We start from the raw sequence: 16,608 nt of genomic DNA on the forward strand, positions 1-16,608 counted from the left end.
AGATTCTTTTCTTTTCCCAGGAGGCAATTGCTCATATATACTATCGTCTATGAATTCTGTAGACTTATCCAAGGATTGTCTATGATTTTAAATATATAGCTATTCATAGCCATATGAAATGTTTATTATTATATCATTGATTTCAAATTGTGCCTATTATTCTACAACCGGCTCTTAGCAATCCTTTGTAGTTTCATTTAAAGCATGATACTTGAAAAGATGAGGAGACCCCATGTAAAGAAAGGTCCTTTTCAATCCTCTTATATGCCACACTCACCTCTCCCTCAACCTGTTTTTTGGCTTCCTGATGAAAGTATCCAAGACAGGAGAAAGACTGGAAGGATAGAATGAAGATTGGGACCTGGCCTGGTGGAAACCAGGAAGTATAGTAGACAATTTTGAGTAAGGTGTTGCTATTCAACTGGACCAATAGGGGCCAGGTCTAGATGCACTGTCTGGAAGACACTGCCTCAGTAATCACTCCTAGATACCAAAGGGGAACTTGACACTTAGAGAGAATTGTGCTCCACAGTGCACTCTTCCCTGAGCCTCCACTTCTCCTGCTTCCCATAGAGTCAACATCTGATACTAATGAGCCCAGGTCAGCTCTGATTTTGCAAGATCAGCCTTTGGGGGATAGTTCCCATCTGTCTATCATCTAGCTGTTTGTCTCTGTATTTTGCTTCATGATTCAGATGGCTACCAGAATATTGCAGGCCTACTGGTGTGTGTGTGTGTGTGTGTGTGTGTGTGTGTGTGTGTGTGTGTGTGTGTGTGTGTATGTGTATTTGTATGTGGGCACGTGTATTAATGCTGGTCTCATAACACACTGGAGACATGATATGATGTCAACATGATTTAATACTGGGATGTTAGGTTAATGACTTCTTTTTTTATAGATTATTTTTAGCTCTATTAAAAATGCAAATTAAGTCCTATTATTTTGTTTGATTTGTTTTTTATTTTTATTTTTTTCATTTCTATTAAGAGATTTCCTATTCATTTTACATACCAACCACAGATTCCCCTCTCCTCCCTCCTCCTGCCCCCAGACTTCCCCTGGAACTTACTTCCATTCCCACCTTCTTCAAGGCAAGGTCTCCCATAGGGAAGTCAGCAGAGCCTATTACATTCAGTAGAGGCAGGTCCAAGCCCCTCCCTCCCTGCACCAAGGCTGTGCAAAGTGTCCCAGCATGGGCTCCAAATAGCTGGCTCATGCATCACGGATGAGTCTTATCCCTCTGCTTTGGGACCCCCTAAACATTTCAAGCTAAACAACTGTCCAGAGTGCCTAGTCCAGTACCATGGGGGCTCCTCAGCTATTTGTCCACAATTCATGTGTCCACTAGATTGGCTGGTCATCTCTGTACATTTTCCCATCATGATCTCAGTGTCCATTGCTCATAGAATCCCTCCTCTCTCATCGATTGGACTCTGGGATCTTGTCCTTGCTTCTGGGGCATGGATCTCTGCATCTGCTTCCATCAGTCACTGGATGAGGGCTCTATGATGACATTTAGGGTATTCAGCCATCTGAAAACTGGAGTAGGCCAGTTTAGGCACCCTCTCAACTATTGCCAGTAGTTTTAATGTGGGGTTATCCTTGTGGATTCCTGGAAACTTCTCTAGCACTCTGTTTCTCTCTGTTCCCATGATGTCTTCATTTATCATGGTATCTCTTTCCTTGCTCTCCCACTATGTCCCTGTTCTAGCTCTAACCTCCTATTCCCCCTTCTCATCCCCCTTCCCTTGCCCTCCATTACCCCCTGTCATCCCCAGTTTGCTCATGTAAACCTCATCTATTTCTCCTTTGCTGGGCGATACATGCGTCCTTCCTAGGGCCCTCTCTGCTAGTTAGCCTCCCTCAAGATGTAGATTGCAGTCAGGTTATTCTTTGATTTACATCTAGTATCTGAAAGGGAAAAATTAGTAGTTCTCTTGAAAGATGATACCCCCCCCAAAGATATTTGCTGAGTAGCAGTTTTAGATCTGACCAGAGATTGAACTGGTGTGAAGATAAGGCTTGAACAATAAATCTAAATGTATATATCCTGGACTCAGCAAAACAGGATATAGGGAGTAAAAATTTACATCTCTGTAGATACCCTGCATCCTGTCAGCAGTTAGTAACATCACGATTATAGTTCAGCCAGTAACTTCAAAGACCTACCTCACCCCAGGTCCCTCATCCAATCCTAAGATATGTAAACCACTGCATGTAAACTATTCCTATATAACCCCCTTGTAATGAGTGTTAGGGGGCTTTCTCCTGTACTTACTGGGAGTGTTGGGCAAAGTCCCTGCCAGGCTTGGCTGAAATAAAGACAGCTTTTGTTGTTGTATGGAAGTTGGTTCCTTGGTAGTCTGGTTGCAGGACTCAGGACGCAGGCATTACAGTATCCGCTTATGAGTGAGTACATGCAATGTCTGAGTCTGGGTTACCTCACTCAGGATGATATTTTCTAGTTCCATACATTTGTCTGCAAATTTTATGATGTCATTGTTTTTCTTTGCTGAGTAGTACTCCATTGTACTACATTTTCTTAATCCATTCTTCAGTTGAGGGGCATCTAGGTTGTTTCCAGGTTCTGGTTATTGTGGTGATATTGTGTTCCCCAAAATATTGTGCACCTTAATAAACTTATCTAGGGTCAGAGAACAGAACAGCCACTAGATATAGAGGCCAGAAAATGGTGGCACACATGCCTTTAATCCTATCACTTGGGAGGCAGAGATTTATCCAGATCTTTGTGAGTTTAAAGCCACACTATAAACAGCCAGGCATGGTGACTCATGCCTTTAATCCCAGGAAGTGAGCCTTTAATCCCAAGAAGTAATGGTAGAAAGCAGAAAGATATATAAGGCATGAGGAGCAGGAATTAGAGCCTGGTTAAACTTTTAGACTTTTGAGCAGCACAGTTCAGCTGAGAGGCATCCAGTCTGAGGAAACAGGATCAGCTGAGGAATTGGCAAGGTGAGGTAGCTATTGCCTGTTCTGTTTCTGGATCTTCCAGCATTCACCCCAATACCTGGCATCAGGTTTGATTTTATTAATAACACCTTCTAAAATTCATGCTACAGGCTATTACAAATAATGTTGCTAAGAACATAGTTGAGCATGTGTCCTTATGATATGATTGAGTATCCTTGGGTATATGCCCAAGAGTGATATACCTGGGTCTTGAGGGAGTCTGATTCCCAGTTTTCTGAGAAACCGCCATACTGATTTCCAAAGTGGCTGTACAAGTTTGCATTCCCACCAACACTGGAGGAGTGCTCCTCTTCCTCCATATCCGCTCCAACATAAGCTGTCTTCAGTGTTTTGGACGTTAGCCATTCTGACAGGTGTAAGATGGTATCTGAGTCATTTTGATTTGCATTTCCCTGATGACTAAAGATGTTGAACAATTCCTTTCTTCAGCCATTTGGGATTCTTCCTTTTAGAATTCTCTGTTTAGCTCTGTAGCCCATTTTTAATTGGATTGTTAGGTATTTTGACGTCTAGATTCGTGAGTTCTTTATATATTCTGTAGATCAGCCCTCTGTCAGATGTGGAGTTGGTGAAGATCTTTGCCCATTCTGTAGGCTGTTGTTTTGTTTTATTTACTGTGTCTTTCACTCTACAAAAGCTTCTTCGTTTCAAGAGGCCCCATTTATTAACTGTTGTTCTCAGTGTCTGAGTTATTGGTGTTATATTTAGGAAGTGATCTCCTGTGCCAATGCATTCAAGACTACTTCCTACTTTCTTTTCTATCAAATTCAGTGTAACTCAATTTATGTTGAGGTCTTTAATCCACATGGACTTGAGTTTTGTGCATAATGACAGATATGGATTTATTTGCAGTCTTTTCCATGTTGACATCCAGTTATGCCAGCACCATTTGTTGAAGATGCTTTCTTTTTTCCATCATACAGTTTTGGCTTCTCTGTAAAAAATCAGGTGTTCATACATGTGCAGATTAATGTCAGGGTCTTCAATTTGATCCCATTGGTCCACATGTCAGTTTTTCTGCTAATACCAAGCTGTTTTTATTACTGTACCTCTATAAGAGCTTGAAGTCAGGGGATCATGATGCCTCCAGTGGTTGCTTTATTGTACAGGATTCTTTTAGCTATCCTGGGTTTTTTGTTTTTCCATATGAAGTTGAGTATTATTCTTTCCAGGTCTGTGAAGAATTGTGTTGGGATTTTGATAGAGATTGCATTGAATCTGTAGATTGCTTTTGGTAAGAATGTCATGTTTACTACATTAATCCTACCTATCCACAAGCATGGGAGGTCTTTCCATTTTCTGATATCTTCTTCAATTTCTTTCTTCAGAAACTTAAAGTTCTTATCACACAGGTCCTTCACTTGCTTAGTTAGAGTTATCCCAAAGTATTTTGTATTATTTGTGGTGGCTATTGTAAAGGGTGATGTTTCTCTGATTTCTTTCTCAGCCCTTTTATCATTTGTATATAGGAGGGCTACTGATATTTCTGAGTTAATCTTGTATACTGCCACATTACTAAAGGAGTTTATCAGCTGTAGGAATTCCCTGGAGAATTTTTTGGAGTCACTTATGTACACTATCATATTGTCTGCAAATAGTGAAAGTTTGACTTCTTCCTTTCAAATTTCTATCCCATTGATCTCCTTTTGTTGTCTTATTGCTCTAGCTAGAACTTCAAGTACTATATTGAATAAATATGGAGAGAGCAGACAGCCTTGTCTTGTTCATGGTTTTAGTGGGATCATTTTGAGTTTCTCTCCATTTAATTTGATGTTGGCTATTGGCTGTTGGCTTGCTGTAAATTGCCTTTATTATGTTTAGGTATGTTCCTTGTATTCCTGGTCTTTCTAGGACCTTTATCATGAAGGGGTGTTGAATATTTTCAAAGGCTTTTTCATCATCTAATGAGATGATCGTGTGGTTTTTTTCCCTTTAAGTTTGTTTTTATGGTGTGTTACATTGACAGATTTTCGAATGTTGAACCATCTTTGCATCCCTCGGATGAAGCCCACTTGGTCATGGTGGATAATTTTTTTGATGTGTTCTTGGATTCAATTTGCCAATATTTGATTGAGTATCTTTGTATCAATGTTCATGAGGGAGATTGGTCTGTAATACTCTTTCTTTTTCACATCTTTGTGTGGTTTGGGTATCAGGGTAACTGTAGCTTCATAAAAAGAATTTGGTAATGTTCCTTCTGTTTCCTTTGTGTGGAACAATTTGAAGAGTATTGGAATTAGCTTTTCTTTGAAAATCTGGTAGAATTCTGCACTGAAACCATCTGTACCTGGGCATTTTTTGGTTGGGAGACTTTTAATGACTCTATTTCCTTAGGGGTTATTGGTCTATTTAAATAGTTTATCTAGTCTTGATTTAATTTTGGTTTATGGTTCCTATACAGAAAATTGTCCATTTCTTTTAGATTTTCCAGTTTTGTGGAGTACAAGTTTTAGAAGTATGACCTGATGATTCTCTGGATTCCCTTGTTGCCTATTGTTCTGTCTCCCTTTTCATTTCTGATTTTGTTAATTTGGATGCTCTCTCTCTGCCTTTTGGTTAATTGGATAAGAGCTTGTCTATCTTGTTGATTGTTTCAAAGAACCAAGTCTTAGTTTTATTGATTCTTTGTATTATTCTCTTTGTTTCTATTTTATTTATTTCAGCTCTCAATTTGGTTATTTCCTGGCATCTATTCTTCCTGCGTGAGTTTGCTTCTTTTTGTTCTAGAGCTTTCAGGTGTACTGTTAAGTCACTAATGTGAGATTTCTCCATCTTCTTTATGTGGGCATTTAGTGCTATGAATTTTTCTCTTAGCACTTCTTTCATAGTGTCCCATAAGTTTGGGTATGTAGTACATTCATTTTCTTTGAATTTTAGGAAGTCTTTAATTTCTTCCTTTATTTCTTCCTTGACCCATTGGTGATTCATTTGGGCATTATTCAGTTTCCATGAGATTGTAGGCTTTCTATAATTTTTGTTGTTGTTGAAATCTAACTTTAAGCCACGATGGTCCAATAGAATACAGAAGATTATTCCAATTTTTTGTGTCTGTTGAGATTTGCTTTGTGACTGAGTATGTCATCGATTTTAGAGAAGGTTCCATGGGGTGCTGAGTTGAAGGTATATTCTATTTTGTTAGGGTGGAATGTTCTATAGATATTGATTAAATCCATTTCAGTGCTCGCTTCGGCAGCACATATACTAAAATTGGAACGATACAGAGAAGATTAGCATGGCCCCTGCACAAGGATGACACGCAAATTCGTGAAGCGTTCCATATTCTTTTGACATGGTTCCAGAGTTGCTTAGTTCTAACTTATGTTCCTTAAGATCCAATGTTGACAGGTTGGCATTTTCCTGTATTTGGGAAATGAATCATAATGCTGAAACCTTAAAAACAAGATTTACCAAAAGTGTAATTAATTCAAAGGCTTCTCTTACGTATGCTGAAGCACAGATGAGAATTGATCAGCAGCTATGAATGATAATATCACCACTAGTCTCCGTGGATTAAATAAACTAGCTAAAATTCTAAAAAAAAAAAAAAAAGGAAGGATTGAAAAGGGGGCTTTGACTCTGTCTTCTCCAGAAGTTCGATTCCACATGGACAGTGAAACTCACGATCCAATAGATCTACAGACCAAGGAGCTGAGAGAAACAAATTCCATGGTGGGAGAATTTATGTTACTTGCAAATATTTCTGTTGCAAAAAAGATTCATGAAGAATTTTCTGAACATGCTCTGCTTCGAAAACATCCAGCTCCACCTCCCTCCAATTATGAGATTCTTGTTAAGGCAGCCAAGTCCAAGAATTTGGAAATTAAGACTGACACAGCTAAGTCTTAGGCTGATTCTTTGGACCTGGCTGAATCCCCTGATTTCCCATACCTGAACACTCTTTTAAGGATATTGGCCACTCGCTGTATGATGCAAGCTGTCTACTTCTGTTCTGCGATGGACAATGACTTTCATCACTATGGCTTAGCCTCCCCAATATACACACATTTCACTTCTCCCATTAGAAGATATGCAGACATAATTGTTCATCGGCTGTTGGCTGTGGCTATTGGGGCTGATAGTACTTATCCAGAGCTGACAGATAAACACAAGCTTTCAGATATATGTAAAAATCTCAATTTCCGGCATAAAATGGCTCAGTATGCTCAGCGTGCATCAGTAACTTTTCATACCCAGTTGTTTTTCAAAAGCAAAGGAATAGTAAGTGAAGAAGCCTATATTCTCTTTGTAAGAAAGAATGCAATTGTGGTGTTAATTCCAAAGTATGGCTTAGAAGGTACAGTTTTTTTTTGTGTGTGTGTGTGTGTTTTTTTTTTTTTTGAAGAAAAAGATAAACCAAAGCCACGGGTTACTTATGATGATGAGATACCTTCACTCAGAATAGAAGGTACAGTGTTCCATGTGTTTGATAAAGTTAAAGTGAAAATCACATTAGATTCATCAACTCTTCAACATCAAAAAATCCCCATGGCCCTTGTAGAACCACAGATACCAGGAATAAATACTCCTCCTGATGTTTCAGACATGGATCTCAGTGGGCCAGGGGGGAAGAAGAGGAAACTTGAGAAGTAGCTATGTGCAACAGAAAACATCGAAGATGGATTACCTTCAACAACAAAATTGAAAGCACACTTAGAAGCTCGTGTGCATGTTATTTACTTTTAAGTACATTTCAATAATTTTAAGAAATTTGCATTTTTATTGAGTTGCTGACTGAATCTGTCTTACACTGTGCTTCAGCAACAACACAAATTATGCAGAAAAATTCACTTGAATATCCATCACTTAAATGGCAGCAGAATAGCGACCTCAGGGATCGGTGATGATCATTTAAATGGAGTACTCATCTGCTCATTGAAGAGCAGATTAATTTTATATTAGTACTTTATTGACTATGGGGGAAAACTGTCAATTTCTGAGGAAAATAACATTTTAGAATCAAAGAGCAAGCCTTTCTAAATCTTGAGCTGTCAGTGTATTTGATCTTTTTACCAATTTAATTTGCCTATTTGCAGCACTGTGTTCACATATCTTTTCAAAAGACTCCTGTACTTGACTAGTGGTCCTCAAACAATTGTGAATGTTTGGGGATGATAAGAAAACAAAATCTCAGGTATCTTGACATGAATGGGAACATTGTGATTTTTGTTAAAAGGTGGTAAGTTCAGTCATCATTATCCTTAATCTTTGTTGCCCATGTTTCTCTCAAACAAGGCATTACCCCTCAGAGGAAAAACAGATGTGGAAATGTCTGCTTTCTTACAAAAACAGATAATGGCCTTTGAATTTTAGTTATATCCAATTATATAGGAAAGAAGGGATTGTATTAAAGACATCAAAAGGAAAAAAATCCATTTGAATCATAACATCAGAAACATACCTTATTTCTCTGTTAATTTTCAGTCTGGCAGATCAGTCCAGTGGTAAGAGTGGAGTGTTGAAGTTTCCCACTATTAATGTGTGGGGTTTGATGTGTGACTTAAGCTTTACTAACGTTTCTTTTGTTATATATGTGGGTGCCTTTGTATTTGAAGCATAAGTGTTCAGAATTGAAACTTCATCTTGGTGGATCTTTCCTGTGATGAGTATGTAATGTCCTTCCCAATCTCTTTTGATTAAATTTAGTTTGAAGTCTATTTTGTTAGACATTAGGATAGCTGCACCAGCTTTCTTCTTAAGTCCATTTGATTGGAAAGCCTTTTCCCAGCCTTTTTCTCTGAGGTAGTGTCTGTCTTTGAAGATGAGGTATGTTTCTTGTATGCAGCAGAAGGATGGATCCTGATTTCATATCTATTCTGTTAGCTTGTGTCTTTTTTTTTTTTTTTTTTTTTTTTTCGGTTTTTCGAGACAGGGTTTCTCTGTGTAGCTTTGCGCCTTTCCTAGAGCTCACTTGGTAGCCCAGGCTGGCCTCGAACTCACAGAGATCCGCTTGGCTCTGCCTCCCGAGTGCTGGGATTAAAGGCGTGCGCCACCACCGCCCGGCGCTTGTGTCTTTTTATAGGTGATTGAGTCCATTGATATTAAGGGATATTAATTACCAGTGATTGTTAATTCCTGTTATCTTTTCGTGGTAGTGTGTGTGTCATGATGGGAAACCTACAGGGATGACCAAACCAAACTAGTGGGAACTCATGAAATTTGGATCAAAGGCTGAGGAGCCTGCGTGGGACTGGTCTAGGGCCTCTGCATGGCAAGACAGTTGAGTAGCCTGATTTGCTTGGGGGCCCCCTGGTGGTAGGATCAGAATACATCCCTGGTGCATGAGAGGGCTTTTTGGAGCCCACTACCTGTGATGGGACACCTGGCACAGCCTTGGGGCAGGGGGAGGGGCTTGGACTTGCCTCTACTGGATGTGCCTCCCCATGGGAGGCCTTGCCTTCTTGTGGGGAGGAGTGAGAGGTGAGTTGGGAGGGGGAAGCTGGGGAGGCAGAGGAGGGAAGAGGGAAATCTTTGATTGTTGTGTAAAATTAATGGAATTTTTTTTTAAAAAAGAATATTGTTATTAAAGGTAATACTTGTTTATGCTCATTTCTAAGGATTTGGAATTTATTGTTTTGTTTCTTTTTTCTTCTTTTTGGTTTTTGATTTTTACTTGTTTGTTTTGTTTTGTTTTTTGAGACAGGGTTTCTTTGAGTACCCTTGCTGTCCTGGATCTTGCTCTGTAGACCAGGCTGGCTTCAAACACACAGAGATCTGCTTAGCTCTGCCTCCCAAGTGCTGGGATTAAAGGCATACACCCCCACTGCCTAGCTAGCATTTAATGTTTTATAATCTCCCAAGGCCAGTCCTTACCTAAAACTTCCTAACCTATTACCCAGCTAAAACTTGAAATTTAAGTCCTGAAATGTCTGAGTTTTGCAAATAACTATAAGCAGTATAACAATGAGAAATGGATTATTTGTCATAAATCACTTGTGAATTTCTCATAAAACAAATAAGTAATTGTCCATGATATTTCTTTTAGAGTATTAGAGAGAGATGCCTCTGTAGCTTAATTATTGTAAGCTATATAATATAAATGTTGGAAAGATGATTGTAAAATATTACTGGGTATATAAGTATTGAATTGTTCATATTGACTTTTTGTGATATTGCCATTGATTTTTAAAAAACCTTTATTAAAATAATATACATGGATTTGAAGGGTTTTTTGCAAAACAGTTTCAGGGAATAATATCATGACAAAAGTCTGCACTCAAATAGAATGTGTAACAATATGAGTAACTTCTGACTCTAGAGCACTCCTTCCCGGATGGGCCTGATTAGTGGTTGTGACTGCACCAGTGTTCTTAACACCAAAAGCCTAAATAAGTAGCTAAAATGCATGTAATTGATCTTTCAATAGTTCTAATAAATCTATACTTACTACAGTTACATATTAAAAGTATGTGAGTTAGACATTTTGTATTGCTTTAAAGGCAGATGGCTGTATTCATCAGTCCAAATACTTTCTGTGATTACATGTGAAACTGGCCAAGATAAGCACATCAGGAGTGATGGTATCTGAGAGAAAACATTCCCTGGCATCAACCAGCAAGGTGTCCTGCTGAGGGAGCACAAGGCACAAAGTAACGTTTCATTCTTATTTTAAGTAGTATCACCCCATGCTTTACTCATGCTCAACAGATGCTGAGTGGACACTGTAACACAGGCTGTGTTCCAGACTGTGAGAATACAGTGAATAAGATACAAAAATAGGAAATGAATAAGACACTCTTGGCTTCAAGGAGCTCACCATCCAAGAGGAGAGACAGGTGGACCCCGGAAAGTAATTCCAGTGCAGCCTTAGTGCAGCATTGCAAGACACGGTGCATGGAGAAGACATGATGTAGCTAGGATAGTAGAGCAGAGGCCTTGAACCAGACAGCGATCTCATGTCTAAGGATGTGTGGGTGCGACCTCTGTAGCACCTATGCAACTCAGAAGACTATACAATTTAGAGTGTGCGTTCACTGGATAAATTTGTGTTTGTGGAGCAACATTTGGGAGGTAGTGGGGGCGTGGCTAGAGAAATGTCATGAGCAGGCAGAACACTGCGGGAAGTAGGAGGATGAAAAGACAGGTCATTTCAAAAGTTTCCCCAAAGAGCAAATCAAAGAAGTAGATCCCACCTTAGAAAAGAGTGGAACTTCCTGTGGGAACATTAGGAAAGAAATTAAAGGTAAGCTGGCCGGTGGAAAAGAAAAACTGAAATTTCAATTATTTGGGTTTCCAAGCTAAGTGTGGGGATATGGTTATTTTACTAGTACAAGCTCCTTCAAAAGATAATATCTCTGAAGAATGCAACAAGATATCTGGGTGAATGAGTTATTAATGATGACTGATAAACTCTATCGCACAGATAATTAGGATAAAACAGTATTCCTGATTCAACCATTACTGGGAACACCATTGGCCTGGGAGATTGAGAGGTTTTACTAAGGGTCATGGAAGATATAAGCTTTTAATGAGCATGAGTAGTAGAGGGAAAGTAGCATTTAAGGTAAAAGAAGAGCAGAACAAGACTAAAAAGAAAAAAAAAACTAAGAAAGGTCAATCAGGGTTCTAGGGGGCCTGGTGTGAGATGAGGTAGTTGTATAGAAGACAGCTTTGTATCGCATATTCGCTACAGTAAACATTTCATTTTGTATTAAAAAACTGTTGAATGGCTTCATTAGCTCACTGATTTAATCTGATTTATGCTTCAGCAAGACTAACCCAGCTGCAATGTGGGGAAGAGGTTACAAAGATAAGAGTAATGCATGAGGAAAAGTGGCCAGGGAATTAATGCAATAATCCTGGCAACAGAAAAGAAGAGCTTGAATCCTGTCAATGGTGTAGACATGGACATCTATGGAAATATTAGAGTGAGACCAAGAATAATACTGGCCTTTGACCTAACAAGAAAATCCCTCTCTACAATATGTTAGAAAATCTCCTGTTTTCTTCAGTTTTATAGTTCCCCAGAGGTCAACCAAACTGATAATATGTGCCCATCATATAAAATCTGTCTTCCTCCTCTGCTAGACCATGATTGAAGAACCGTGACTAAGGAATTCCCTCTCCAAACAACCTCAAGAATCTTCTGAGGCCTGAAAGGACTTCTTCCATCAGGATATCCTACTATTACTCAGTGGTTGCAAAGCATTGGCCGAAAAACCAGTGATATAACAAGATGACTGGTGGGGTCTGTACATGTTAAATTTCAGGCATTTTGAATCTTCTAAGAACATATTTCTTTTAGATGATTATATATTAAAGGATACAGAGGTCCCAGACAAGGTTTCATCTATGAGTATTATTTGTGAGTCATGAAGAAGGGAGAAATTGCCAAGTGTGGTAGCTCATATCTGTAATTACAACATCCAGGAGTCTGAAGCAGAAGGACCACAAGTTGCAATCCAGTCTAGCTACATAGTAAGACTGATTCTCAAAAGAGAAAAAAAATAGCCTTGGGAGAAAGTAAAATGATACATAAAAGAGAAATCCATGATGCAATCTTAAGAAAGATTCCAGATTCAAGAACAGATGACCAGAAGCATGGGAGAAAATCAAGACAATGTTATCACGAGAAACAACAGAAAGAGAGGATGTAAAGAGTAAGAGAAGCTGTCTGTGCCACTCACCTCCTTCCCTGGCCCCTCACTAGATTCATCATAACCCCTTAGTCTCCCTCCACCATCTACACCGTCTAACAGCTGCCTTGGACTCACACCAGGATGTGCTCCGATTCTCCACTATGAACCAGCCTCTAATTTCCATGTACCTTTACTATAATATAATATATTGACTCTAATATCATAATTATCATATCCCATCCATTTATAAACTTTCTGACAAATTTAGTGTTGCAATGTCTGTAATCCACACCTAAGCTTCCCTAAAATATAGATATTTGGAGGCACAGTTATTCTATATCCTCACACAGTGAAAGGAATGGCACTCAGGATGGAACTAGCCTGAAGATATGGATTCATGGGTCTCCAAATGTCACCACATAGGTCCTGTCCTCTAGGACAGAAGGTTAGTTGTTCTTGTAAACAGAGGTTAAGGCCTGAACTTTGGTCAGTAAACTTTGGAGTCTCTCTTGGGCTGTTTAAAATTTGATTTTACTGTTTTGTTTGTTTGTTTGTTTTGTAAATCACTAAGGTTGCTACATTAATGTTTCCATGCAACTGAAATTCATAGTTTGTGTTCTACATCTGCTTATAAGGAGTTCTGCAAAAGCACAAGTCAAGTCTTGAGCTCACTGTATCCCAAACTCAGTCTTGTACATGCCTAGGGTCAAGCAGCCATTCGGAACACTCACTGGCTGCTGGTTTAACTTGACCAGTGAAGACAGAGTTGTACATGTGATAAGCATCCATGAGCAATTTCCCATCCTACGATCTCCCCCACTTCTCTCATTACACAGCAATGAGTACTCGTAGGGTTAGAGGAATAGGGTAGAGGTAAATGGGTTGGCAGAGCTGTCTTACTTCACTCCTGACCAATTAAAGAGGCTAAAAACATTCAGGCCACTAGGCTTACTAAGGTCTCTTTAGTCCAGTGATCTACCCACTACATCTATCACTCAAATGCTGGTGATTATAATGTCCCTTCTTTGCCCTCTCCACACAAATCTAAATCTCAAAGCAATACTATTTGGCACACACATTCTTTGGTAATCTGCTTAGCTTAGTAAGGAAAAGGGGTGCTGCAGAAATTAAAATATGGATGTCCTCTGAATGTCTCAGCCACCCTGCAAATGAAGCCATTGTGATAGAGAAACATGTTTGTGGCTCCTCACCAGATACATGCAGTTGTTCCTTAATCAGTAAATTTAAAGTGACAGTTACAACACTCTACACCAGCCCAGAGATGGCTCTTTGGTTCATGTTCAGTGTCACATAAAACTATAAATATTCATGGGAAACATCACATTACAAGTGTGGCTGCAAGAATAGGGAAGAGGGATATTGTTGACAATCCTTTTACTAAATAGGAAAAATTTCATAGTCATGTCTTTACATATTTACTCATTTTAAATCATAATGCACATGTTTCAAATGTAGCTATTTCTAATGTCCTTTGTTATCTACACACTATGAAATGACTATCTAGCTTACTCTTGTGTTGGGCTATTTTGTTTTTGTTTTTTGATTTTCATTAAAAATTTTATTTTATCATGATCATTATGCTGTTTTATTTTTTATATTTTTTTAAACTTATTTTTTATTCAATCATTTACTAAAATATTTATGTAAATAAATATATACATACATTTTCAATGAATATGTATATGTACCTTTTCTTTTTTTTTTTAAAGAACCTTCCATGTTTGTACTTTTGAGGCATTAAATCCCCACCCCCCATGCCTTTTTTAAAAACAAACTGTTAGGTCTAACTCATCCAGTCATAATCTATACACATATCCGGGTCATCAGAAAGAAATAAAATGAAGGCTGGAGAGAGGGCTCAGTAGTTAACCTCATGCACTGCTCTTCGAGAGAACCAGAGTTCAGTTCCCAGCACTTACAGGAGCTCACAACTTCTTGTAACTCCAGCTGGAGAGAATCTGACATTGCATGTCCCAGTATGCATAAACACACACACACACACACACACACACACACACACAATAATAACAATAATAGTAGTAGTAATAATAATAATAATAATATTTTTAAAGGAAAATAAAATGGATTCTAGAATGTTTTCAAAATACAAGATTAAAATGAGACCTTTGGTGCTTCCTCATCAATGGCCTCAGTTTACCACTGGAACACACTGCCTAGGAGATCAAGCTGCCACACAGCTTATGGATATCAAAGCTAGATTGGAACTCAGGTTCCTCCAACTAATGGTTTTACATGCCTCTTACTACTGGGTCTAGTCAGCACAGGTCCATTGACTTTTCAGTATGAAATGCAAATTTAGGAATTTATATGAGTCAATTCAGATGGTGGTAAACAATTTTATTAGCTAGTATTAAACGTAATTTGTAAAAGATAGAGGAGGTCTTTTAACATTGAGGAAAACTCAATTCTCATGGCACAAGTGACCCTGGATGCATTTAATTTCACAATGTTGTTGTCATAATATTGTATATGGAAATCACTTTGCTTTAATGCACAAATTAACATCTACTTCTGAATAGCCACCAATGATGTTAATATTTCAACTCTTTAATGCTTAAATGTTATGTGCATTTGATAGTGCGTATTAAATTAATTAGAACAGAAGTGATAGGCAGGAATACCAATTGGATCCTCTTATTTAACCCAACTTCCTCATCTCAATGCTTGTGACATTTGACTATCACTATGCTATTTTTTAATTTTTTTTTTTATTTTTGAGAATAAAGGAACTTCCGTATCTAGCAAGGGTGAGGTCTTTTGCCTCGTCCCTTGGCATTGTTATAAAAATCCTCTTTGAATAAAGTTCTGGGGCATTGGGAATTGACCCAGGTCCTCTCGAACCTATCCTGTGTTTCTGTCTTTCTTCTCATCAGCTAGGCCTATCATTCTACCTGATATTTTCTTATCCCTTTCTCCTCAAGAGTACCCTGGGTAAAGTGGGGCAGGTCCCCCACACTTTAGCATTAAATGCTACTGGGATGAGAGTGTGATGGGAGAGTAGGGGTTAGAGACTGAAACATCAGGAATAACATAAACAAACCCAGTGTTCAAAGAAAGACAGATGGGGAGCCCTTCTTCATCTGGACTTCATCTAATGAACAGAGCATGCTGAGAAAAATATCATGCTATACAACTGAGGGAGAGATGGTGCTGTAGAAATGTCCAAGTAAAGGTCATGATGCTTTTGGTTGGCAGTGGAGACCGGGTTGGTGTGGGGCGTAGGAATGGAGGGTGCTTTCTCCCTTAGCTCACTAGCACCCTCCTGTTCTCAGGAGTTCCTTCTACTTTATAATAAATGGTCTCTTCCCATTTCTAACCATGTGTTCCTGTTATAGTTTTTTTGTCATGGGGCACAGAAATCTAGATACTTCAACAAGTGCCCCAGGACACGGTGGCCATTGCTCATAACAGGAGGGAGTGTGTTGTAGGATGGAACCCAGGAGACAGCTGTAGGCTAGACATCAAATGGCCTGAATTACTTTCAACTAGGTCTCAGGAAGGTGACCCCACCTAGTTTTCAGACAGGCACGAAGTACAATTCACCAACTCTTCAGTCGAAAAGACTGAGTTCTTGTGCCCTCCTGCCTCATATTCCTTTCTCTGCCCAGCCATATCACTCTTCCCATTTCCATCTCCCAAGTACTGGGAACAAAGGCATGAGATCCCAAGTGCTGAGATTAAAAGTGTGGGCCACCCCTGCCTGGTCTCTATGACTAACTAGTGGCTGGGTTTGTCTTCTGATCTTAGGGCAAGCTTTATTTTTTAGAGCATACACAAAATATCACCACAATGCAGACACCTGAAAGGGATACAATAGCCTACCTGAAAGGAGCCTGGATATTCAAACTGTAATAATTTGAGTAATAAAATATATAACTGCATTATTGCCCCAAATCCAGAAAGAATATTGTGTTCATTTTTGTATAAATAATTGAACAATTGTGAAGCAAATCTGTCTTCCTGAGGAATTCTAATGAAGCATGTAGATGTCCCCCTTCC

At 38.9% G+C, this 16,608-nt stretch overlaps 1 non-coding gene and 1 pseudogene across 1 annotated transcript; both read left to right on the plus strand.

Moving 5' to 3' along the window:
- Positions 1–6,169: 6,169 nt before the first annotated feature.
- Positions 6,170–6,276, plus strand: LOC121821081 (U6 spliceosomal RNA). The gene has a single exon (XR_006061769.1). It is a non-coding gene; the product is annotated as a U6 spliceosomal RNA (small nuclear RNA).
- Positions 6,267–8,360, plus strand: LOC102916895 (exosome complex exonuclease RRP44 pseudogene; annotated as a pseudogene).
- Positions 8,361–16,608: the final 8,248 nt, after the last annotated feature.

The sequence above is a fragment of the Peromyscus maniculatus genome, chromosome 10 (assembly GCF_049852395.1).
Source record: "Peromyscus maniculatus bairdii isolate BWxNUB_F1_BW_parent chromosome 10, HU_Pman_BW_mat_3.1, whole genome shotgun sequence".
In the NCBI taxonomy this organism is placed as follows: Eukaryota; Metazoa; Chordata; class Mammalia; order Rodentia; family Cricetidae; genus Peromyscus; species Peromyscus maniculatus.